This window comes from Sander lucioperca, chromosome 18 (assembly GCF_008315115.2).
Source record: "Sander lucioperca isolate FBNREF2018 chromosome 18, SLUC_FBN_1.2, whole genome shotgun sequence".
Lineage (NCBI taxonomy): Eukaryota > Metazoa > Chordata > Actinopteri > Perciformes > Percidae > Sander > Sander lucioperca.
The window spans coordinates 15,833,393-15,857,656 of record NC_050190.1 but is presented as its reverse complement, the minus strand read 5'-3'; the positions used below and the strand labels follow the sequence as shown (position 1 = coordinate 15,857,656).

Sequence of the window (24,264 nt, the reverse complement as noted above, 5' to 3'; positions counted from 1 at the left end):
GAGAATTTATGGTTTTGTTGCGTTTGTATCCCCATGAATGTAGGGATTTGACACATCAAAAGAGCTGTCTCGCTGTTTTTCACTGAAATAAGACATGTCATAAGTCCAAGGTTGCTGCAGAACTAATTAAGCCCCTAATTAGCAGTGATTAGACGAAGGAGAGCCTCTGCATTAAAAGACAACATGGCCTCTTTTGGCCAGTGCTACATCAGTGAAGAGAGACAAACTGACACTCCACAGCTGTTTTGGGGCCATCTGTGGAAACTAAAGCCTGAGGACATAGCGCTCATTCTCATCATCACTCTGTTCATTATGCCCAGTGTCACAAACCTATAAAATAATCTTGCTTGTTTAAAATAATCTTGGAGGCCACCTTTACTTTTTGACTAGTTTGGCTCCTGGGAAAAACTGATACTTCATTAACAGTAATACACATATATTGATTTAGATTGTGAGGCTTACTGTTATATTTGCATGGGAATATAAACGCAGATTAACAGAGGAAACTAGCAATTTATCATTCATGTTTACATAAGAATGCATGATGCATGTGAAGCCTGGTATATCCTTAAATTAAAGAATTATTCCTAATGTGAGTTATAAAAATGATGGATAGCGTGTGATCATTAATCAATGCATTTTGTTTCTTTCATTTAAATTTGGAATCTCACCCAGGTTTTTGGCACACAGCATCTATTGCACATGGCAGTGATGAATTGAAGCAATATGATTTCTCATTTAGTTTTTTTCCCCTTTGACGCCTGTCTCTGCATCATTTTTGTCTTTTTATGCGGCCGCCTCTTGCTGATGGTCATATTATGCATGGTGGCTGGGCTTCTATTATATTGCACATGGGTACCGCTCTGCAAAGACATTAGGAGCAAAAAAAAAGGTCTGTTGTGCTCCATGTTATTTGTTCAGTTTTAATGTTTTTATTAGTTTTTGACAGAGAGAGAGAGAGAGAGAGAGAGAGAGAGAGAGAGGCCTGAATAGCAGTTGTTAACATTTTTATATAAAGGGCAGTGACGCTGACATTTGTTCCCATACACGCATGAACAAAAACATAGACTTTTACATATGTGTTGCCTCTATTAATCTCCTGTTGTCTCTCTTTGGTCCTTGTTTAGAATCACAGTGCACACTGTGTGGTGAACCAGAAGGTGAGTGGGCCTCGGCATTCCCCAATAGCTCTTGTCATCGTCATCTCCCGGCTTGTTGTTTTGCTGTTTGGAGAGGGTGGGAAGTGGAGCGGGGGCGACGCTGTGCTGCAGACACACTGTTCTTCACTCTTCATCTCAGCAGAGCAACGGTGCTCTGCTGAGATGAAGATGTAGAAAAAAATGCACTGTACATAAAGATAGCATCCTCCTGGTTTTGATTTCATTTAAGGCCCCACATTGTAATGCATTCGACAACTGCCCTACACACAACAAACTGTCACAGGTGAACAGTGCATTGCAGTGTGGGGTTGGTCAACAAAAAAACTCAAAGAGGCGGCCATTTTTATGCACTTCAGGTTACCCTTACTGACCTGACTGATTGACAGCATGAAGGCTAAAGGACACGGCTTTAGAGTGCTGACTGACCACACTTGCTTCTGCTTCAGATCTCACTAAATGTTACAATTTGTGTACACATATCATTCCATTAGTGTCCATGCACTACTGACAGACGTCTCATTCTCCATTGCCAAATGCAAATCATTCCCATAAGTCTCCATCCATTTCATACTTCAAGCCAGAGTCGTTCTCTTTGCATGGACTACATTTTGAGGGATGCTCATTTCTTTTTCAGTCCCTCTCCTCAGCTATAGCTGGTCATTATTGCTCAAGTGTTTCATCTATTGTTTGTTGTTGGGTTTATGTGAGTCTACTGTGACCTGAAATGGCCTGTAAATACAACAGGAGCTGACAGCTTTGGTTGCATTTTGCAGTGAGAGGGGTGAATCTAGTAATAATCCATAAACATGTCAAGTGACAGGCTCAGTGACAGATATGATATTTCCCTCTGGACTTAACCTTGTCCAGGAATCAGCCATGTGTCTCTAAGCCCAATAAGCTGTATTCTATGTTTCAAAAATCAATGGTGCTCTCTCTGCTTTGCTTGATTGGATTAAGACGTAATCAAATCGAGCGTGATAACTGTGTGCCTGTGACCTTCCCACTAAGACAGGCAGAGAGCGGAGGTTGGACAGGCCTTAGGGAAGGACAGGGAATGTGTGTGCATGTGGGTGTGTGTACTATGTACATTATCTTTTTTACGAGTGTGTAGCTGCTGGGCAGAAGCGAGCTCCCGGGGCACCTCCATGGTGTCGCTCCATGTTGCACAGGGCATCAGGGCTGCAGAGCCACAGGGAGATGCATGGTGTCCCTAGAAACAGAGAGAGATCAGCCCTGGATAGATAGAGAGAGACTGTGTCTATAACGCTCCTTGATTTTAAACACTAATTAGTTAAGTTTACACTAAACTGTGTTTTATTTAGGTGACTTTCTTTTTTAGACCTTCCTCCACAGCGCTGCGGAGGAGGGTCAGGTTAGTCCACATAGCATTCCGGGATGGGAGAAAAACGTGCTCTGGTTTATTTGCATTTCTTTAAACCAATCACACTCGTCATAGGTGGTGCTAAGCACCGAGCAGAGCCACGGTGCCGCTGCAAAATAACCTCGGGAAGGAACTTGTTTTGGTGGAATGTGAAGGTTCAAAAGTTGTTTTAGTCGTGTGAGAGACAACTCAGATTGGACAGATAGTCTAGCTAGCTGTCTGGATTTACCCTGCAGAGATCTGAGGAGCAGTTAACCATAGTCCTCAATAAATCCACCAGTTCAAAATTCCAACACAAAGAAAGCGGAAGGTAATGGACATCTGGGCGAAAAAAATTAAATCTGGCGGAATTTCCGGCGGCAATGGAGCAATCCCGGAAGTGGAACGTCGTGGATATAGACTACATTAACCTTAATCACATGCATTTGAAAAGTGTGGCATTTAGTTATATATATATTTTATAAGTACAAGAAAAATATGGTGAAAGCAGCATTAATTAGCCACTTTGAACAAACTAACCCAACATTGATGTTTTATCAGCTCATGAAGTGGATATGGTGAACAGTTTAGAGTCTATTTTTGGCCAACTGATGAATGCAAGTGCAATATTCACTCTCCTTTTAGCTAGGTTTTGGTCTCCACCAACTCCTAGGGAAAAAAGCTGCCGTTAGCAGCTAAATGCTCCACTATATTCACTGATGTTTGGTGCTGGGCAGGTAGTGTACAGTGGATTTATATTTTTTTCTAAGAAAACACCTCCTGCTAGGCCTGGAAACGAGGCTGATCCTATTAAACTAAAACAGTAAAGTTGCAGGCCATGCAGTAAAACCAGAACATGTGGCTGAAAGACACTTAAATGCTGTGTAAAGCTGAGGGGAACTGCAGAGTCAGAGGATAATTCTTTGTGGGGTTTTTCATTGTGAGCAACATCGTCAACAAGTCATATGAGCCATTTTTAATATAAAAAAATAAGGAGTAGTGCAACTTTAAACTTCTCAAAGTACAAAAGGTACCATATAGTAGTCTTTGTCAAAACTGAGGTATCATATTATCACTGGTGTCTAAAATTAAATAAAACACCCAGCCCTGATCTCTATGGTTGTGTCTTTCTCTGAGAATTGTCAGAGAAGAATTGAGCCCATCTAACTTACATATTGCCTGCAGGTAATTGCTGTCCTGCGATAGAGACAGAGAAAGAGTGTGTGATGCTGTGAGGGAAAAAGATAGTGAGTTTGAAGTGCAAAAATGCACTTTTGCACATCTTGTCCCTTTGTCTTTGTGCTGAGCCAGGGGCAACATGTCCTGCTGGGACCCTCACCCCCATATCTCATAAGGCATATTCACAAAATAACACACACACCAACACATAAAAGATTATTGGACACTGTTTTATGATTGTGGGGGGTGTCAAAGGATTTTTTTTCCAGTAAGTAATTTTTACATAGTCCTAGTGTAGTTTAAAAGAATGTGTTATTCAACGTGTGTTTCTTTTGAAGCTTTTACTGAGTAATTTCTAGCGCTAACGCAGCAGTATTCTCCAAGCATTTATCTTTCATACAGTACGTAATCCACATAAGAGCTTGAAATGCTGAAGGCATGGCTACTCAGTTAGCATACTCTTGTAGAATATTTGTGTTTATATGCAGGAAAGCCAAAGGTATTGTTTTTTTGTTTTTTTTAAGATGGATCAATTACTGCTTGCTTTGGGTTGTTGAGTAAAATGGATCATTCCCTATATTGCAATGATATACAAGAAGGCACGGCTCCAAACAGTGGAGAGAAAAAGCCACCCAAACGAGGAAGCACTATGACATTAGATTAACAAAACCTTTATGCTACACAGAGAAGAAATGAGATGACATTACCGAGTAATAGCCATTATAGAACAAGGACAAGGAGGACACTTTAATAGACAGGTCATAAACATTATTGAAAAGTCTAAGACAAACCCCAACACTGAAATTATTAGGAAGAGTCGTATCCCGAGAATACATAACCTTTAATGAAAATTCAAAATAATTCTAGTCAAGGTCTGACATATGGTGTCAGTCTCATTTTTGAATTACTCATGTGGGGACAAGGAAATCACAGCTGTTTTTGAGTCCAAAAAAGAGCCCCATCCTTCAGTTGATTCATGGATGGGTTCACTCACTGACGGCAAATGTGAGAGGGAGCATTTCATCGTTAACCAAACCTTCACCGAGACCCTGAACCTCATTGTGACAGCGAGAAGAAAAAAAGAATGGGTGAGAAAATGGGTAGAGGGAGGTGAAGTATGTGGGATGCATCAAGGAGGACAGAGGAGAGTGAAGAAAGTAAAGGGTGAGTGGGCAAACCCTCTCTCCTAGAAATTACATTTAAAAATGTATATGCTACTAATTAGTTTTGCTGTGTGCGTTTTGATGGGAAACATAACTGCTGCATGGATTATGTTCACTGGCTTAGTTCATTGAAGGAATCTATCTATTTTTGTGCCAAACATGAATTCTGCAAAGATGGTTGGGCTGGATGTTGGGCATACAAAGCACAGGAATTTACCAGAAATTTTTCTTTGGTTAAATTTAGGGGAAATTGTTTTAATTTCATGTTAAAAAAGTAAACTCATCCAGTCTTGTTTTTGAAGTCACTGTTCATTTTTTCATTATTCAACCAAGACCACGATCTTTCCCTAAAGTGCTGTAAACATCACTATAACAAAGTATAATCATCCTTTACTTGGTATGAGCAGATATAGTAGTCAAAACAAATGGAGTAAACATTTAGCAGTTAAATTTAAACGTGTGACTTGGCAGACATTCAGAAACAATGTTTCCTCATTATGTTGATAAAAACAATCTAGGCTGCATTACGTTTCTATCAAAACATATTTGCAGTTGAAAATTAGTAGTATATGAATGTAATTTTCTAGGAGACGGCATTTGAGTGGGAGGTTGCATTCTGAAGTCTGAAGAACAGATAAGAAAGCAAAGAAATTTCATAAATGAGAACAGATGGTAAGAGACAAAAGGAGTCAGTGTGGTGGCCTTATATTGCTGTTATAATGCTTTTCATATTTCCTTGGTGCCCCCTCCCCAACCCTGGTAAATTAATGTGTTGGCAACAAAGCTTCTACATGTTGCGCAGGTCAATGTACTGAACTGTGATCCATTTAGCACCAAGCTCTCTAGTGTTGTTACATACGTACAGGGGAGTAGCACAACATTCTGGGCCCTGTAGAAAGGCATTTTCTATGGGCCCCTCCCCGCATCCACAGCTATTCATTCTAGCATCTTTTTGGGCTCTCCTCACATGAGGGCCCTGGGTACTCAGTCCTCTTTTCCCCCCCAGTCCAACTCCCCTGTATACACACCTCTATATTTACAGCCTGTGCTACAAACTGCACTGTATCAACATTGTAAATGGCTCTCTCAGGAATGTTGTGGTGTTGCTCAACCTCACCATATTCAAGCATTGGATTTATTCAAGGCTCATCTAGTCATTTCTTCAGGAGAGGGGAGGAGGTCTTGGAGTTACGTATACTGTAGGTAATATCATTACACCCTAATGCATATTCCCCCTGTGCCCAGAAACCCTGTCCTATATTGAATTGGTCAGCATGGATTTTTAATTTTCAGAAACCCATTTACATTGTATGTTGGCTAGACAAATAGGATGCATGCCAGACCGCTAGCCAAGGTCAGTGTCCAATATAGAGGAGGCTTGTTGGTAGGTGTGAGGGGAGTACTGATGCTGTGCATTATACATCACATAGGTTCAACAGCCATAATAATGCACTCTGTGCTTCTGCACTTTCCATATGACCTCTGTTTCTGGCAATATATTCAAAAGGAATGATGCTTTTAAAGTCAAACTGAAATTAAAATTAATTTTTGCCCCAGAAATCACTATAGACTATACTGTATATCATTAGTGTTTTACCAAAATTCCAAAAGAAAGAAATGTAACTTTTATTTATTATTCTGCAGTGAAAACACCCCCTACGTTAATGTTCTCCAGGATGAAGTGTAGTTTTGGTTCTGACTGACGAATGTCCATACTGGTAATTTGATTGGTGAAATGTTTGCATGGCACTAAAAATAGTTTGTAACATTACTTTGATTCCAACAACCACACAGACTGCCATTGCAAAGTCCCATTTGTGATTGACTCAATCCCATTGTTACTGTGGCTCTGTACTATAGTAACCTTATATCGGGATTGGAATCACAGAGTGATGAACGGTGAGCTGAGGTTACAGGACTACCTATTGCTGTGCGTGTTGACGGTCTAGTCATGTGCCATCACCACAACTGGACCCATGAAAGAGAGACAGCGCTAGCTAGACCATCCTCCTTTCTATAATGTGGGATGAACACAGCACTGACTGTGTGAGAGCTGCTTATAGCTCAGCAGGTGCTGAAATAATATGAACGAATAGTAACATAGGAATCAGTTGAATGTTAGCAAGCTAAGCCAACTTACTTCCATTAGTGGAAGTTAATTTGTATAGCTTGCGATAGGTCCTCAGAATTGTTATGTTAGAGGGACAAATGTTGGCTTGTTGAAAAGGGGGGAAAAACATTTGGGTCAACATTTGTAGGTTATGATGTCCCAGTATCTAATAATTAGCACACAACAGTTGACAGTCTCCTAGCAACATTAGCCCTCAAATGTCTGTTAACCATTAGAATGGCCCACCCAGCGGCTGAAGCTTTAACGGTGTTTCCTGTCCAAATACGATTTTATTCTCTCTGCACAATAGCTAATTATTTTTCTTCACACAAAAAGTGAGAAGAATTCAAATTTCAGTTGGACTGAAACAGAATAATGGACAGAATAAATCACATCCACATACAATTTGGGTTTTTGTGTCACACAGTGCTACAGCAGATAGCGGAACTGCAAGAGATTAAGTACGTAGCTGACTATCCATGTTAGCACTGTGTGTTTAAACCTCACAAAGCTGCAGTTTCTGCTTTCGATGCTCAAGTTGGCATATTCAGAGACCTTTGGCCTTCAGCTTGACAAGTCGTGTCTCTCAGTCAGATCTTGGACTGCGGCTTTACCGGCCTTTGCCAGCAGACCTGGCAGTGCTCCATACACCGTACTGTACACAGTCAAGTAGCCAAGCAGCCTGATGGCCAATAGTGCAACATTGGATTGCAGCGCCGTTCCCAGCCCCTCCAGAACGTTCCAGGGGCTTAATGTTTGAAATGATGGCAAAGCAGCAGCTTTATGTCACTAACAGCCATCTGAGAGAGAAAGCGAGGGAGCGAGCAGGGAGAGTGAGAAGAAAATATAACATCTGAAGATTGCCTGCAGTTGCCCAGTGTAGGATTAAGAAAACCATGCTATTTAACAGAGCTTTTTTTTTTTCCTTCACCAGGCGACAAGGAAAAGTGCAGCAGGCAGTCAATCTTTTGAGCTTATCATCAAGTAACCAAAATTGCTCTCTCAGCTTTCTCGACCCCTCATTCTCTTTCGAGTCGCAGACACACACACACAGACACACACACACACACACACAGCCACAAAACCATCACTCATCGGCCCTCAACACACTTTTCTGATGCTTTAGTCCCCCGCTTTGATATTTTTATACTTAATATTACCCTTCAGTACATTTAATGGCTCAGGGAGACCCTTCAAGTTAGGCAGCAACATATAAAATCTTATTAGGCCAACATAATGAAGGAGGCCATGAGAGAAAGTTGTGGCCGAATGCTGGCACTGCCAGGGATATTACATGCCATCTAATCTAGCTTCAATTTGAGTGCAGGCATGACAAATGTGTGGGGATGTATCTGTTCTGGAGATTGAAATGGAACACCTCTATCTTTCTCACACACGCTGCCATTGATCTGTCCGCCTCTGAGTCACCAGGAACGCCAAAATCAGTGGCTACTAGGGGTGTAAGAAAAAATCGATACACTTTGAGTTTTATTTACTATTTATTTTGCAATACTGTATAGATTTTCAAAAACACAATATCGATTATCTTTTCTTTTTTTTTAGTTTCCGTGCAAAAATATTCATGTAAGACATTGGTTCACGTTTATGTTGTGTTTAAACCCCCTACCGCTAGATGGCTATGCTGAGACACACCACTAGTGTCCTCACCTAACAGTGCCTAGCAGTGCCTAACTTTTTACTAGAAGCTAACAATGTAGCTATGGCTGAACTTTGGCCTATAACAATTTGCTCACTAAGAACCTGTGAACCACAATCCCAAACTGGCAGTTTGATTTTCTGTGTACTGAATTGGTTCCTAAAGTAAACTTCTTTGACTTTTATGCATATCATGTCTTTTTTTAAATATTAGTTTTTCTAAAATTATACTTAAAAAAAAATCCAAATATATCGCCTTATGCACAGTATCGAAATATATTGCAATATATTGAATCGTGACCCATGTATCGTGATACGTATTGTATCGGCAGATTCTTGCCAATACACAGCCCTAGTGGCTACGGTAATGAGAAGGTGACTATACAGACACCTTCCCAGAGAGAGCTAGTGAGAGACCCTCTGTGTGTGTGTGTGTGTGTGTGTGTGTGTGTGTGTGTGTGTGTATGTGTGTGTGTGTGTGTGTATGTGTGTTGTGTTGTGTTGTGTTGTGTTGTGTTGTGTGTGTGTGTGTGTGTGTGTGTGTGTGTGTGTGTGTGTGTGTGTGTGTGTGTGCGTGCGTGCCCCAGGTGAGCAGATGTCCAGGTTTGGCTGTAATGGTTGCAGGGGAGCGCATACGGAGCAGCTTTGCTCAGAGAATCCTGGGATAGAGAGGGGAAAGCTTGACATCTTTCCAGGCAAAAGACTGATGAGCAGCAGAAACACCAGGTAAAGTTTGAACCAACTCAGAGGGGAATGTCTTGGATGAGCTTTTTGCGAACGCTCCCATTTATGACTCATTTAAAAAACACAGCGAGAGCCTGTTGGCAAAAATGCAATACTTGTTGTCTTTCAGTGAGATGACTCACTGATGAATAACTCTCCAAATATTTGTATCGTTATCACCCATGAGCATCATGTTCTGAGGCGGAATACGGTCAATAAAATGAGAGTGATACTTTTGAATTCATTGCTGCGTCTAACTTCACTGTAGCTCATGTGGTTTTATTGGACTCTTGGGGTGATAACAAGATCCACTGACCGTCAGTGTGCGAACAGTCTCATTACGAAGAAAGCTCCCAGGGGCTGTAAATTGGCGGAGGGAGGTGTCATCACTTTGCTTCCGATGCAGACAGCATTCAGCTCCCATTTCATACTGGAGGTTATATGCTAAACACTCCATTTGGATAGGTATTTGCAGTAGTAGGAACAAATATGGCATGTTTTCACTTTGGATTAGTTGCCAGTACGTGAATTGACAACTGGATAAAATCTACCATATTTTATATAGAAAAGAGAGAGTTTTCTGCGCTTATGCAAACCACAACAATCCGGTGCAACCAGGGCAGGACAAGACAGTGTAGAGTAAAAAGAGCGCCAGTGCAACACAGATGTCTTCTTAATTTATATATATATATATATATATATATATATTTATTTATTTATTTATTTTTTATTTTTTTAAGGTGCATAACCATATTTTATGTTGTTCTGTAATAATTTTAAAAAACTCACTATTCACAACGGAACAATAACCAAACAAGTGTGATCCAATGCTTGCAAGGCAAATATTTAGACAAAAAGACATGTACAAGATGGACAAACTTTTGGTAGGAATGAAGAAAAACAACAGGTGATGCTAAGCAAACACCAAAGTCATGTTTTAAATATGACAAAGCCTTTGACATCACAACTGTCTCTTCTGAATACAGGCTGTGTGCACTTCTTCTGTTGATTGAGTAGTCTGAAACTTTCACAGTATTTATATAGCACTTAGACCTGCTTTATCATCTCAAAAGACATGGAAATCTAACTTTTTTACAAAGAACCACTGTTCTAAACAATCTCTGTAGTTTGCTGATTGGTCAGGTTCAGTGGCTTCTCTGTGTACTGTATGTTTACCACAATTTAAATCGTATAGCAATTGAGCTTTCAAATTGTTGTCTGGTTTTGCGAGTTGTTTGGCTTTGTTTGTTGAGACCTTTTTTTTACTATATATTGTGTTTTTTGTTGGTTCAGTTTTTTTCATGGTGATACAGAAAAAGATTAACTTTTATATTACAATACATATATATTTTTTTGCTATTATGTTTGTATTAGTTACCATACTGTCACACATCAGTAACTACTTATATATTAACACCATAAAAGTACCTGTTTTGAGGTGCAGTCCATGATACTGGGCTAATAAACGATACAAAGTTTTCACACAGAGAATACTTGATTCAAGTATTTATGACCAATCTGAAAACATTTATTTCAAACATTGTAAAAATGGAGCAAAGGGTCAAAATTCAGTGTCAGCTGTAATTGACCATTAACATTCAGATTCAGATAGGAAAGTCCTACAATGGTGCACCAGTCCATTATGATTATGGTCTCTTGTACGCTTGTACGTTGCTCTTTCTCTTATTTCCCTCATTTTCACATAGGTTAATTATATCATTGCATTATGTAACTCAAACTGGCAATTTAGATTTCGTATTGCTGGTTAAGATCTCACCACTGTCTACGTAATCAAAACCTAGAAAACAGTAGAACATCCAGTGAGGTTTTCAATATACTGAGACTGGTCAATGACAAATCATTTTAACTTTAAAGTACATACTGTTCTTCTCTCTTTCACTTCCATGTGTCCTGCCTTTGTCCTCTTCTTAATATGATTGTGTCCACTGTCTCACACTCCTGTGGTCATCAGTGCTGAGGTCTTCTCCCTCCTGACTCTGCTTCTTTCAGAGCTGCTTATTTAAACCCCAAACCTAACCTCTGGGAGCCTCTCGCTATCTTTCTCCTTCACCACCTCTTTCTCTTCCCCTCTGTTCCCTTCCCTCTTCAAACAAGCACACACACTCAGGGGCAGAGGTGGGGTTTTCTCTCCAGTTTGTTCCACCTAGTCAGACATGAACTCTTCAGAATTTTCAGCAACAAGAACCAATTACTGTAATAAGACTCATAAAATTCCCTTGCTGATCCACCAATGATCGTTTCACATCATGCTTCTGCTGGCCCTATGTCTTTAGTCAGCCCTGGCCTAAATGATCAAGGGGTCTCATGTGTATGGACCCCCAAAGAAATGAATCATCCCTGTCCAACATGATGGCACCTTAGAGATGCTAGTGATTACAGAGCACCTTCAAACTCTCCGTATTTAAGCCCTGCATTGGGTTTTTGATTATAAACAAAGTTTATCGCCACACTTTTATTCATGAAGTCTCCGCAGTTGCATCGCTTGGCTTGACAGGGCCAGAGATATGGGATGATGCACTGACTTGCTACTGAATCGCGAGCACACTGTTGCTATGTATAGTCTCAGAGTGCTCAGAAGAATAGATCGGGAGAGCATAAGACTGATGGCTACCGTCAGGCTCCAGCATGGGTGAATCATGAACTCTCCTATTTTCACCCATCTGAATTTCCTCATTTCCTTGCTGGAGCAGTTGTCTCCTTTTCACCAGCGTTTTTATTTTTGTGCGATTTCACAAAAGGGTTGACTCTTATCATTTCAACTGAATTGACGCCATTGACATTTGACATTGTGCCAGCAGAGCGGTTCGTAAAACAAGGAGGGCTGTAGCTGGATGAAATAGTGCTCATCAGTTTATTGTAGTGCATTGTTTACTACTTGATAAGCTCAAACAGCTTGAGGTCACAGAGAAGCACAATCCTGTTTATGTAATAGGTCCTCTGTGCCCTATGACAGACAGTAAGTCTTTCAGTGACACTGAATCACCATGACGTGGGAGATAATAAATACAACCACAGTAGAACATTGAGGCTATTTTTTACTCAATTCAAGGATGTGCTGGTTTCATTGCCAAAGACTACTTCTCACTTTGTGTTTTTCCTCTCTAGTTCACGGGCTTGCACCAAAATCATATTATCACGCTCTGCAGCCTCTTCATTTAGATACATATTTGGCTCAGTAGCACTGGGAAAAGACATTGGATTCTCAAAAGCATGTCCACCAGCAGGAAATAGGGTTTATTTTCTTCTTCTCTGTTCTACCCGGCTTTTCCTAATGACAAACCTCACAGCTCATGTGAAAACCCACAATATCACCAGTAATGTACCAAATACAGTGTTTTTAATAATAATGTGTTTGGGTATATGCACATCCACAATTTGGGAACTTGGGATATAGTACTTTAGTGACCACTCTATCTGCAGCTCTATTAGCTATTAACCTCAGCGCAACTCAGGTGAATCCAAAATAAGCAAGACAGATTTCCCACCGGCCCAAAATTCATTGCCTTCAGTCGGGCTAAGACCTGGTGGCGACATAACACATATATGCTCAGAGGACCAAAAGTTTAGCTCCGAAAATTGAATGAAGCTGAGGAAACAACATCGCCATAACAAAACTGGATTCTGCCATATTAAACCTTGCATAAAAATTCAGGCCAATAACTGACTGCAGTCTCTAATTTTCTTGTCATTATGGCGCTTTGTGCCTGATAAGCTGTCTTACCAGCTTTTCAAACTTCTAAGACACAGTGTTTTCTTTTTAACATCATTAAAAAGTGCCCCCTTGTTAAATACATGGAGCACTTCAACACAGATCTTTAACATTATCACTCATTCTCATTCATGACAGACATGCCTGCATGCCTCGGAGGTGCAGCCCTGGAGCTGAAGACACACTTTTCATTGCTAAAAATAAACACATCTCATTCTCCCACATCCTGGTTATCAAGAGGAAACACACACCCAAAGACCATAAATAAGGGGGAGAGAGGAACAATGCTCACAGCATGAACTGCTGGAGGGGACTGTCATTATTTTCAGCAACAATTATGACTTCTGTGAGTATTGGGCTGCCACTACCATACCTTTCCCTCCCCATCAGGGAACATTTGGATCATCCATGAGTGACGCTGATGTGCTCACAAATGATTCCTCCTCCCACACAAGGACAAGTGTTTGTTTAGAAATGATTTATTGGTGATACTGCATAAAGATTCCTCCAGTAACTACCAGGGGGATTGTTGGTTTTAGGATTGAGCCTCCGATCAAAATGTGAATTACATAAGTGTTGCAGTCGCAGTGATTGCTTAAAATTTGGTTTCTTTTTCCGGGAAATTCACTCTGTGCTTCTGAAAAGAAGAATAAGTGCAGCCTTTTGTTGTCACCGACTGTGTTCAATCACAGCACCTCCTGTGACAAGTTAACCTTGGTACATAATAGCCGGCCTTTTTGGTCGGGTCTGTGTGTGATAACCAGCATCAGTCTGACTTGGCAATAATCCAAGATCAGAAGGGGTTAATAGTGTGTACTGAGTCCTCACCCTAAAGCCCCCCACTTCCCTAAAGGGTCTTTATAACAACTCAATGCCAGGGTCCAATGTGGCCCTCAGGAAACATTAAATCCTCACCCGGCCTCAGTGGAGGTCACTTTGGGTTAATGTCCGTGGCAGGAAGCTGGGCTGTGGAGCCGTGGATGATGGATGCATGCCATGGCTCATGGCCCTCCATCAGATGTGTTTTATTGAAACATAGTACTCCCTGTTACTTACTTGCACATTAGTCACATTACTTATGGCCATAGAGGTCTCGGATTAAGCGTCAAGAATCACATGGAGGTGGAATTAAACCTGTTTTGCATTTCTGTGAACTCAAAATGATTCAGGCAGTAGTGACATTTTTATATATGCCCATTTTATAGCAGCAGGGTCACTGCCTTTGAGCTCACCTGAAGTGCACAAAAGATACTTAATTTGGGTTCACTCTAAAACATTGCACACTGTGACAGCCAGCCACCCTTAACGTTCATTCTAAAACCCAAACAATCCATCACTGTCGGCTTGAAGGCACCTCTGTACAGTTAATGTAACCTGTGGTATTTCCTTCTGGCACACAGAAGACCTCTCTAAACTGGTAAAATCTTCTTCGCACTTCCACTTATCTGCCCAGCTTCAGAGGTACAACAACTGAATACTTTTTAACAAACATGTTCATGGCTAAAATGAGACCTTATGTCTGGATGGAGGAGAGCTCTTTTACTCTTTATATTTTCTTTCTCTCTTTCTGATTCAGCGAGGTTGATTCACAGTTTTTAGGTGTGGGATGATGAGGCTGCAGTGACAACAGCTTGATGGAAGCTGATTTATTATTATTATTTTTTTTATTGTTATTTCTAATCATCAGTGGGAGGCAAGGAGGTGGGTAAATGACCATGTGTTTCTGCCAAATTTTGAGAGTTCAATTTTTTTTGGACAATTTGTTCTTGGACTAGGTTAATGACTATACCTGCAAAATGAATGGCATGCCCATCAGCCTCCGTTTAGCCCTAAATTGCCAATGTTAGCATGCTAACACATTTAACTAACACAGTCAACTTGGTAACATTATACCTGCTAAACGTCAGCATGTTAGCATTGTCATTGTGAGAATATTAGCATGCTGATGTTGGCATTTAATTTAAAGCACAGTTGTGCCTAAGCACAGCCTCACAGAGTTGCTAGCCATAGTCCATAGTGACTCAATTTAGCATCAAACTGTTCTCTCGTATCCTCAAAAGCGGAAGCATAATCAATTGAGAATCAACCAAGAACAGTTCCCATACAGGAAAAACCGCCTGACGCCTGTTAGTATGTTATTTAGCTCAGGGCCCTTATTTGCCTCAGTACAGCTTAACAGAGCCGCTAGCATGGCTGTAGATTCTTAGTCAATCTAAAACCCAAAGAAATTGTATTTACAGTGACATACTATGGAACAGAAAAAACTGGAGAAGCCAGAAATAGAGAATGTTTTGGTTTTTTCTTGATATTTGACTTAAGTAATTAATCATTGATCAAAATGGTTGCAGATTATTTAGTTTTACATCTATTATACAGGACAAACATAGTTTGTGTGTATTGTGCATGAAAAAAGGTGCTTGTATAGTGCATGGACTATTTCTAATCGTTAAATCAAAGGGCATGGTATGTGTTTGACATTTGCTATAGAACTATTCTGTAAGTAAGTGGAGGATATTTCACACCGCAACATTGATTTTATGAGTGTGCCGCCTGGTATATATATATATATATATATATCCCTTTACAGATCCATTACTAATTACAAAATTTTTATGACAATTTTAGTAGAGCTCAGAGTTCAGAGCTCCCTTATTGAAACAAAAAATAATTATAATTCAAAAGCTCATGTTGTGAAGTGGGGAATCAAGAGAAGCAGGAGCAGTTGAGGTCAAGACAAACTGAACTTTGCTATTGACTCAGTCCACACTTATCTGGTGACCCTAAAGTATCTCTTCAAGCTGATGGGAAAGCCTATAAACAATTTCATTAGTCCCAGAACCATTTAACTTTATATCCTGATATATTGCAGCTCTGTGGACCTAACCCTGCTCCTTCCCTCCTGTAAATGTAATGGAGCCACAGCCAGTGTTTACAAATGCATCCCTCCTCCATTCCTCTAATCTGTTTGTGATCACGTTTTGCACTAAGCCGCCCAATAGGACTTAGGGAGTGATGCCCCGCTCTCGTGAGAGTACACAACATTAATAACTCAAGGTAATGAGTTATTATCTATTGCCTTTATCAGATTGACAAAACCCATGGCATTACCAGAGTGCTGAACGAGGAGACCAGCGTCAATTAAATCACCTACTTCTCATTGTTCACGTTCAGGCGACATTGAAGTATGACAAGTGAAGTATAATGAGGTATTAAATTGTATTAAATTGACCATTGAGTGAAAATTATTCACAGCATGTTTTATATTTTACCAGTTAATTAATGCAAAACAGCATTAATCCATCATAAGCATGCCCTGATAGCTTCGCCTTGTCTCACCTTGTCATATGTTAGTTCTTTTCACCTATCCTCCATGTTTTCCTTTTCTAAACACGAAATGTGAGACTTCACACCACTTTTTACATGTTTTTCATTTTCAGTGGGATCACATACTCTCACACAGACTTCACTGAACGCAACAGTTTGTTGATTTTGAATCACACCTGCAAATATTGAACATTTTGTAATTTGTGTTGTCCCGGTCTTGTGCAATATCTCTGATGAGGAACAGGAAGCACAAAAGAAAAAGGCTACGTTATTCAAACTGTACTGTTCTTTATTGGATCCTGATTGTCAAAGTAAAGTATTTGTTGTGGGCTCATTCATTTGCAGCGTGTGTACACATCACATTTTTCAAAGCTCAGACCTCAAGGACAAGCATTAGAGGTCAATCAGGAAGCAGTGTGATGCAACAATGGGCTCGTTACCCTCCGGGGCTCGCCTTGTTGGAAATGGAGATGGGGGTGGAAGGGGTATCACAGGCACTTTAATTGATTTCAGTCAAGAAAGAGACCACCCTGTGGTGCAATTTCACTATCCATACCCACATTTTGTTATGTTTTACTACATGATTAAAAAATGATGGCAACAATAAGGCAAACTGCCATTAATAACCTGCAGTGATGCAAGGGGACTAGGGCCATATTAGATTGGTCTTCTTTGCTTATGACACAGAGCATGCACACCCAGCGATTGTTCTGCCGGTGCAAAGCAGTGATGTTACATGCTATCTAAAGTTGTGTTCAGAGCTGCATCTATTTTATGTCTAAGCACTTATCAACACAACACATGGCCACATGTTAATAAAACCCCAATCTTCACATTTATTTTGTGATATTCCACCTGTGTGACCTTTGCTTCCTACCCAAATGAGACTAGGGCTGCAACTAACAATTGTTTTCAATTGTTTTTCTGTCAATTGCTTTTTCAATTAATTGATCAAAAGATTTGGTCCATAAAATTCAAAGAAAATGGTAAAAAGCTTTCCTTGTCTACTCATCAAGTCAAAAAATGAGGGTAGGTGCCCTCTCTAGCAGGTGTACCAGGTTAATGGTAAATGTATCTATATAAATGACAATAACTATTTGCCTACAACACCATGTGATTAACAGCATGTCCAGGCTGCTAACAACAACAATCAGAGTTTGTTTCTGATTTCTAGTATTTACACCCTGCAGTGGCTTTTTTTCATTGCTGTTGTTAATGTCATACTGTGTATTTCTCAGAGATGGGTTCCCACCTGAGCTTAAATACCTGGTAGATTTGATGTGATTCTTTGAATGTATTTATTTCTGACTTTCTGACTACACAAATTGCTGATAATACACATGATGTGTGTAGGACGGCAGTATTGCTCAGCCCCTATTGGGAAGAGCCTTTGAAATGAAACCAGCATTGTTGGCCTGTTATGAGTCTAGAAATACGGACTTCGGAGGTTCCCTGAGGGCCCTGAATCGAGACACAGCTAGTTGCTGCTTCGCTGTACGACTGTTACATCTCCCCCATGCACTGCATGTGGCCCATGGCACTGGCAAACACTCTGGTCCTGGCTGTGATGTGATCGAGCTTTGTTTCTAAGCAACTTCCAGCTCAAAGCTTTGGAGGTAATGAACAAGGACAGTTGTTGTGGAGTCTTGATGGGGTGGGTGGATGGAGGGATGGATGTCTGTTGTGGCAGTGGTTCCACTTGCTTTAGAAATGACTATGTCAGAGATTGCTTTTAGAGTAATGTTGAACGTCAGCTGAATGAGTTGTTTAGCTTCCTAGCTAGATGTATTATCTAAACATCATCTTTATCAGCAGCTCATACAATTTCATTGTGAAGCCTGTTTTGTTACACATTGAGAATGAATGATATACTTAAAGGTGTGTTTTTACCACAAATTTTGCATTGCTGCCTGTATTTTATTTATCATATTGCTGCCAAGATGCTATGGTATACATATGTCAGCAGCAAAGAGTGTTCCCCAAGAGTAGACATATTGTACCTCCAAGACAAATTGTATCGTCATCTCCATTTACTACACCAAGTAAGTGTTCCTGACAGAACTTTGCGCGATTATAACTGAATACTGATTTGTCTTTCACCCTCTTTTTCCCCTATGCCTGCCACTCTTCTTCACACACTCTCTCGATCTGACAGCACACAGATTCTCTCACACAAATACATGTGTGCCGACCCGTCGGTCATTATGAATTATTTCTGCTCACCTTACGGAGATTCAAAAATTGCATGTCGATGAGGTTCAGTGGAAGAGGCTGCAGTCAGACCCCTGGGACCAAAAATAGTGTGAAGTAGGGATATCAACTGAAAATGGGAAACATGTTTGGCCTGTCATCAATCAATCTCAGTGCTCGCTGTCGATATGTTTTCTCTGTTTCTTGTGTGTTACTTTCAGTCAACGTCTGTCGTCTGTTGCACACTTAAGCATCAAACACCAGGCAACAGCTGCATTACTTCCAATCCAGTCTGGCTGTTCTCAAAGCCTATATCCAGGTTTTCTACATCTCCTTTTATCCCAAAACAGCTACTTGTGTTGGATCTGGGGGGGTGTGGGGGGGTAATTCAGCCCTCTCACTCCATTGAATTATTACTAGAATCATGTGGTTTGAGTGACTGCCTAGGGAAGCAAATGAAAGCTAGCCTGCCCCCTAAAGGGTGCTTTTGCACAGATGTTGACGATAAATGTTTACATATCTGATATCTATTACTCTTTTAACTCAGACCTGTAACACAGCATCACGTGACATGTACTATAAAGGAGGAGAGTGCCCATTCAACAACATCTGCCATAATGTCCTTACCTCTTAACACTTTGCAGTATAGCCCTCATATATAATTTAGAAGTGGGAAATGTAAGGCATCTTAGGAAAATATTTTATTAAGTAAACGTCCAGGTTGTCAAAATGCTGCTTAGTGTTTTGTGACCTTTTGTACCGGAGTCTTTCTCATCTTACAAAGGTCATTTTTGAACTACCCCTGGTCTGTTATTGACTGGCTTTCTTCTCATTTTGAGCATTAGCTTATACTTTTAGCTGGTGTTTGATGGGTTTAAAGCTGCCAGACAACATTAACTGATGTAAATGCAAAGACACAGAATTCATTTAAAATAATTCATATAGTATTGCTTCATATTCTTTACGTATACTGTTACTGTAACATTTCTTTTGCATGGTCATTGATGTCTTTTTCATGTTATTCATATCTAATCATACACAGCTTATGCTTTTACAATTGCCATCTGTGCTTACAAAATGCTTTTTAAAGTTCTAAAGCTAAAACAATTATTGATCAGCAACATTTTTGTTAACCGATTACATTTACTGGTTCCAGCTTGTCAAATGTGAATATTTTCTGGTAGCAATAAAGAAATATTGGTTGGCACTTGGCAGTCTTAAAAAGCATACTAGGCACTCCGATAGTAAGTTAAAAATCCTTTACTAATACATGGATATAGATAAGGGTAGCTGCTTTTGTCCATTAAAATCTGTTTTTGATAAAATAAATCAATATCATGGACCTCCATTTAAAGTAAGCTGGACAGTCCTTGTTTTTTATTATTCTTACTCGACTACTTGCCCAATCCTTCAAAATCACCAAGCGTCTTGACCCATTGCAGCATTCCCTGTTTTTTCTTCATGAATATTTTCTGCTTTTCTGAATATCTTTGGGTTTTGGACTGTTGGTCAGACAAAACTTGATGACTCACCTCGGTAACTTGTCAAGTGTTTTCTGCCATTTTAACGACTCAACAATTCATTGATGAATCAAGAAAACAATCTGCAGACTACCTTATAATAAAAGTAGCCTACTGTTAGTTGCAGCCCTAAGTATCTTAAGTTATTAATTAACATTAACATTTAGCATTATCAGTAGGATGAAATGTAACAATAAGAAAACATACTGTACTGTCACTTCAGTGATAACAGTGGCAGCTCATCAGCACATCGCTCAACAAGTTTATCAGTACAATTCCATGGAGTGGCAATATAAGCTGTTTCCAGTTTTTAAATAGTTTTTATATGATGCGTTTAGAATGCACACAGGGCACTGTCAATAGCACTTCTTTCATTTCACTGAAATTAGACCAGTAAAACACCAGGACAGGCACTTACACTAATTACATTTTACTGTCAGATATGTCCAGGTTCTACTTCAGTCCCCAGAGCGACATGCAACCTTCCTCCATCCAAATCAACACGTGGCGTTTGTGGGTGTCTGTGTGCACACAAACGTGAGTGGTTTTTTTCTAGCCGATGAAGGTTTTGTGTAGCAGCATAGTTCAGTATTTGAATTCTTCCAGTCACACACAGTGCATGTGATCCTTATGGTAATTCAAGCTTAGCAAAGCACTCTATCAGTCTTAATTGTTTGCCACCCTCAAATGTTGTCAGTCCACTTAATTTTTCTGATCAGATTTTGTCCCGATTAACATCACAGCAAATCATGTAACACACTGATTGACTTTGTGCCTCTAATGTTCTGGTTGACTTTGGAGAAAAACGCGATTGAGAGACAAGGATCTGAACTGGACTGTCGGTATCACTTCCATCTCCAAAAACTCATTATGGTCGGCCCCCACCCTCGCTCTCTGGGCTACTGTGGTCTGCAGAGAGGAAAATCACATTAGAGGGGAAAGGATTTCAATTGTCTTCTTCAGGCTGAGGAGTTTGGATGCCTGCAGGGCCCGGGGGACCTGTAGTGGTTTTAAAATCAGTTCCGTGATGGGATTGTCTCTGGGGACTGAGGGCTGGTTTGGACCTTGCCGTGTGCCCGGTCCTGAATGTTTTTTTTTAACGTCCCCTGCAAATAATACCAGTGTGACAATATATAAATCATCTCTCATTTTGTCCTGAAGTCCTCAGTGGCTGCAAAGGCAGCAAAAGGATGGGAACTTCAGAGCGTGTTGCCATGGCAACCAGGGAAAGTTCTGAGGCTTCCTCTCACAACTTGCCCAGGAATGCAGTCCTCGCTGTTACATAAGATGTGACTTACTCTCTTTCTCTCTCAAACACATACACACACTCAAAGGGCTTTTCCTGTGGCAGAATTTCACAATCAGCATGATGTATTCATAGCTGGAGAGCTGGGCTGGATTTATGATTCCACCGTGTAAATGCAAGCCCATGCAATCTACCACACTTGGCAAGAGTTTGCCCGGGGGAATTGTTGGACTCCAAGTCAATTTATGTGGCTCTTGTAAATGAAATGGGGGCCTTGAAAAAAATTTGATTGAGGTAGAGTTTAGATTCTCTGCCCGAGCCTAAGCCCGATATTTTCCACCGCTATCCTCGAGCCGGGCCGGACCGGGCCCTTGATCAAGCATTTGTGTTTTTTTAATCACTACTTTATCAGCCTAATTCGGTGGGGAGAAAGCTATGCCTCTCCAGCTTCTCCCGTAGCTCTGGGTAGGTTACATGTCCTGCGATGACTTGAGTGTGAGGTAAACTGTGCTACATCGTGTCTCCCCCATCTGCAGCACTATTGTTGGCCAATGCGTCAACTGTGGCGAAGGACAGTATTAATTAGGTGATCGAGACAAGAAAGTCTCCTATATGGTTCCAGGGCTTTGATTATGTTGCTGCCTTGATTTGTTACCCACACTATTCGGCTGAGGGAGCTAGGGTCGAGTTTTTTTTTTACCTTTCTTCATTCGGATCATTTGCGATCCATTCCATTCTGAATAAACAAACAGCGCAGTTTACAGGCTTCGTCCTTGATGCATTATTCATTAAGATAATTCTAAACAGATTTCTGTAGTTCAAACAACTCGGAATTGTAGTTGAGAACGTCAGTTATAACAGCCCACGTATTAAAAAATGTTTGGGTTTAAATCGGGCTCGGGCTCATAATTATAGTTAATGTGTCGGGCCGGGCCAGTCTCGGACACAACGTTCACGGGTAGGGTCGGGCTTGATTTTTTTTGGGCCCAATCTAAGTTCTAGATTGAGGAGATTGTTGCTTGAAAAATAAATGTTACAAAGAAAAGACAATTTGGCACCGTTGCTTTACTGTTGTGATGTTGTGTGGGATGGCATTACCACAGTTGAATATGAGATGGGCTGTACATTTTCAGTATAATATAATGCAGCCTTTTGTGTTCAATTCCAAAATACAAAAGAGAAACCAGAAGGTTGGGAAGCACAAAAGCCTCAAGTATTGTCATTCTGGGAGGAACAAGGAACGCTGATCCTGACACTTTGTTAAATTTCTTTCTGCTACCTATCGTTCCGTCCCTACTTTGACTGGCAGAGAAAAGGGGAGCTGAGGAGGAGCGCTGAGCGCAGCACAGATAACACACTTCATCATTAGCAAGCTCACGATAAGTATTCAGACATTCAGCGGCTTGTCCTTATCTGGCCACCATAATCTCTCTGCAACTAAATACTACGGCTGCCTTCAGCTCGCCACTCTGTAGGTGAAATTGCGTGTTAGAGAAGAGAAATTGCCATTTTACATTTGTTGGGACAACCTGCCAATGGCCTAATCATTTTTGAAGAGATTAGTGCCAAGGCTGATAGAGTTGTGAGCAGAGCTCTTTGGGAGGGTTTAGAGGTATATGCATATCTGCTGCTATAGTTCCTGTTCACAGCAGTATCATCGCCTGTACCTGTTATCTCCCCAGACTCTCCCAAAACGTACAGAAACACACAAACAGTATTTCCTTATTTATTATTGTTGGTTACAGAAGCTCGGTAGACAATATCCACTTACCTCCACTAACTTTCTTCTGGCTCTCATCTATCCTTCTGTGCACTAAGGCAAACCTCCCCCTGCTGGCGGAAAGAAAGTGGGGTGTAGGCTTTGATTGCTGGGGAGGGTGGTGATCTCCCTTGCTGCCATTTGTCACATCCAGACAGCACTCCCAGGTGTGTAAGTCTTCAGTCGCAATTAATTGCATGATTGTCCATAGATAACTCACGATTAACCGCAAATTAATTGCACATTCTTTCTGTTCTAAATGTACTTTAAAAGGGATATTTTTCAAATGTTTAATGCTCTTATCAACATGGGAGTGGACAAATATGCTTGCTTTATACAACTGTTTATTATTATTTCAACAATCCAAAACAATAATAAATACTGTCTAGAATATTTTAACATGTATAAGAGACCCTCATCCTCTACACTCATTCTCTATGTCTATATCTATCGGCCTGCAAGCTGTAGCCACCCATGTAGCTATCGCTGTTGAACGTTTGTTGCTTGTAGAGTTGTCCAAACGTCTCTGTTTCATAACTATCCAGGATACCCTGAAGGGTAGCGGAAGGTGACAGACATCCGGCCGAAATGAGGGACATCCGGCGGAATTTCCGGCAGCACCTGAGCAATGCCGGAAATTAAACGTTGTCGATATAGACTCGATTTGAGACTCAATGTACTCTGGTGGTAACTCACTTCACATCAACAGTACATGGAAATAACTTTAGTCTTGTGGAGAGAACTCTCTGAAAGGGCTTTGAAGCTGAACTTGTCATCTAAACGACCCTTGTCTTTATCAGTTTCTGCTCAAGGAGCTTTGTTTCTGCTAGCTATCCACAACATTACTGCTGCATCGCTTCGAATTTCAAATCACAGAACGCGCATGTAAAAAAACAAATAGCGTCAAAAGGAATTTGTGTTAACGTGTTATTATTGCATTCATTTTGACAGCCCTACTTTTATATGATTTTAAAGTTCTTTCCTCTCATGGAATATATAACTCTTTTGTTCATAATCTTGTGTACATACTAGTCCTGTCTATTCTTTACCTTTATTTGTCCAGCTTTGTTTTCCTTGCCCTAGCTGTTTCTGTGTAAGTACATTGAAAGCAATGCAAAAAAAACCTAAAATTCCTTGCATGTAC

The 24,264-nt window shown here is 40.5% G+C and overlaps 1 protein-coding gene across 6 annotated transcripts in view; it reads left to right on the top strand.

Annotated features, from left to right (window-relative positions):
* dlgap2a (discs, large (Drosophila) homolog-associated protein 2a) overlaps window positions 1-24,264 on the top strand; it is a 119,011-nt gene that overhangs the window by 40,445 nt on the left and 54,302 nt on the right. For 2 of the 6 annotated variants that reach the window (XM_035994827.1, XM_035994824.1), the window contains exon 1: window positions 1,139-1,160. The exons of the other annotated variants lie outside the window; for them this stretch is intronic. The gene's annotated coding sequence lies outside the window, so the exon portion shown is untranslated. Of the gene's footprint in view, window positions 1-1,138; window positions 1,161-24,264 lie in introns of those variants that run through there. 6 annotated transcript variants of the gene reach the window in all.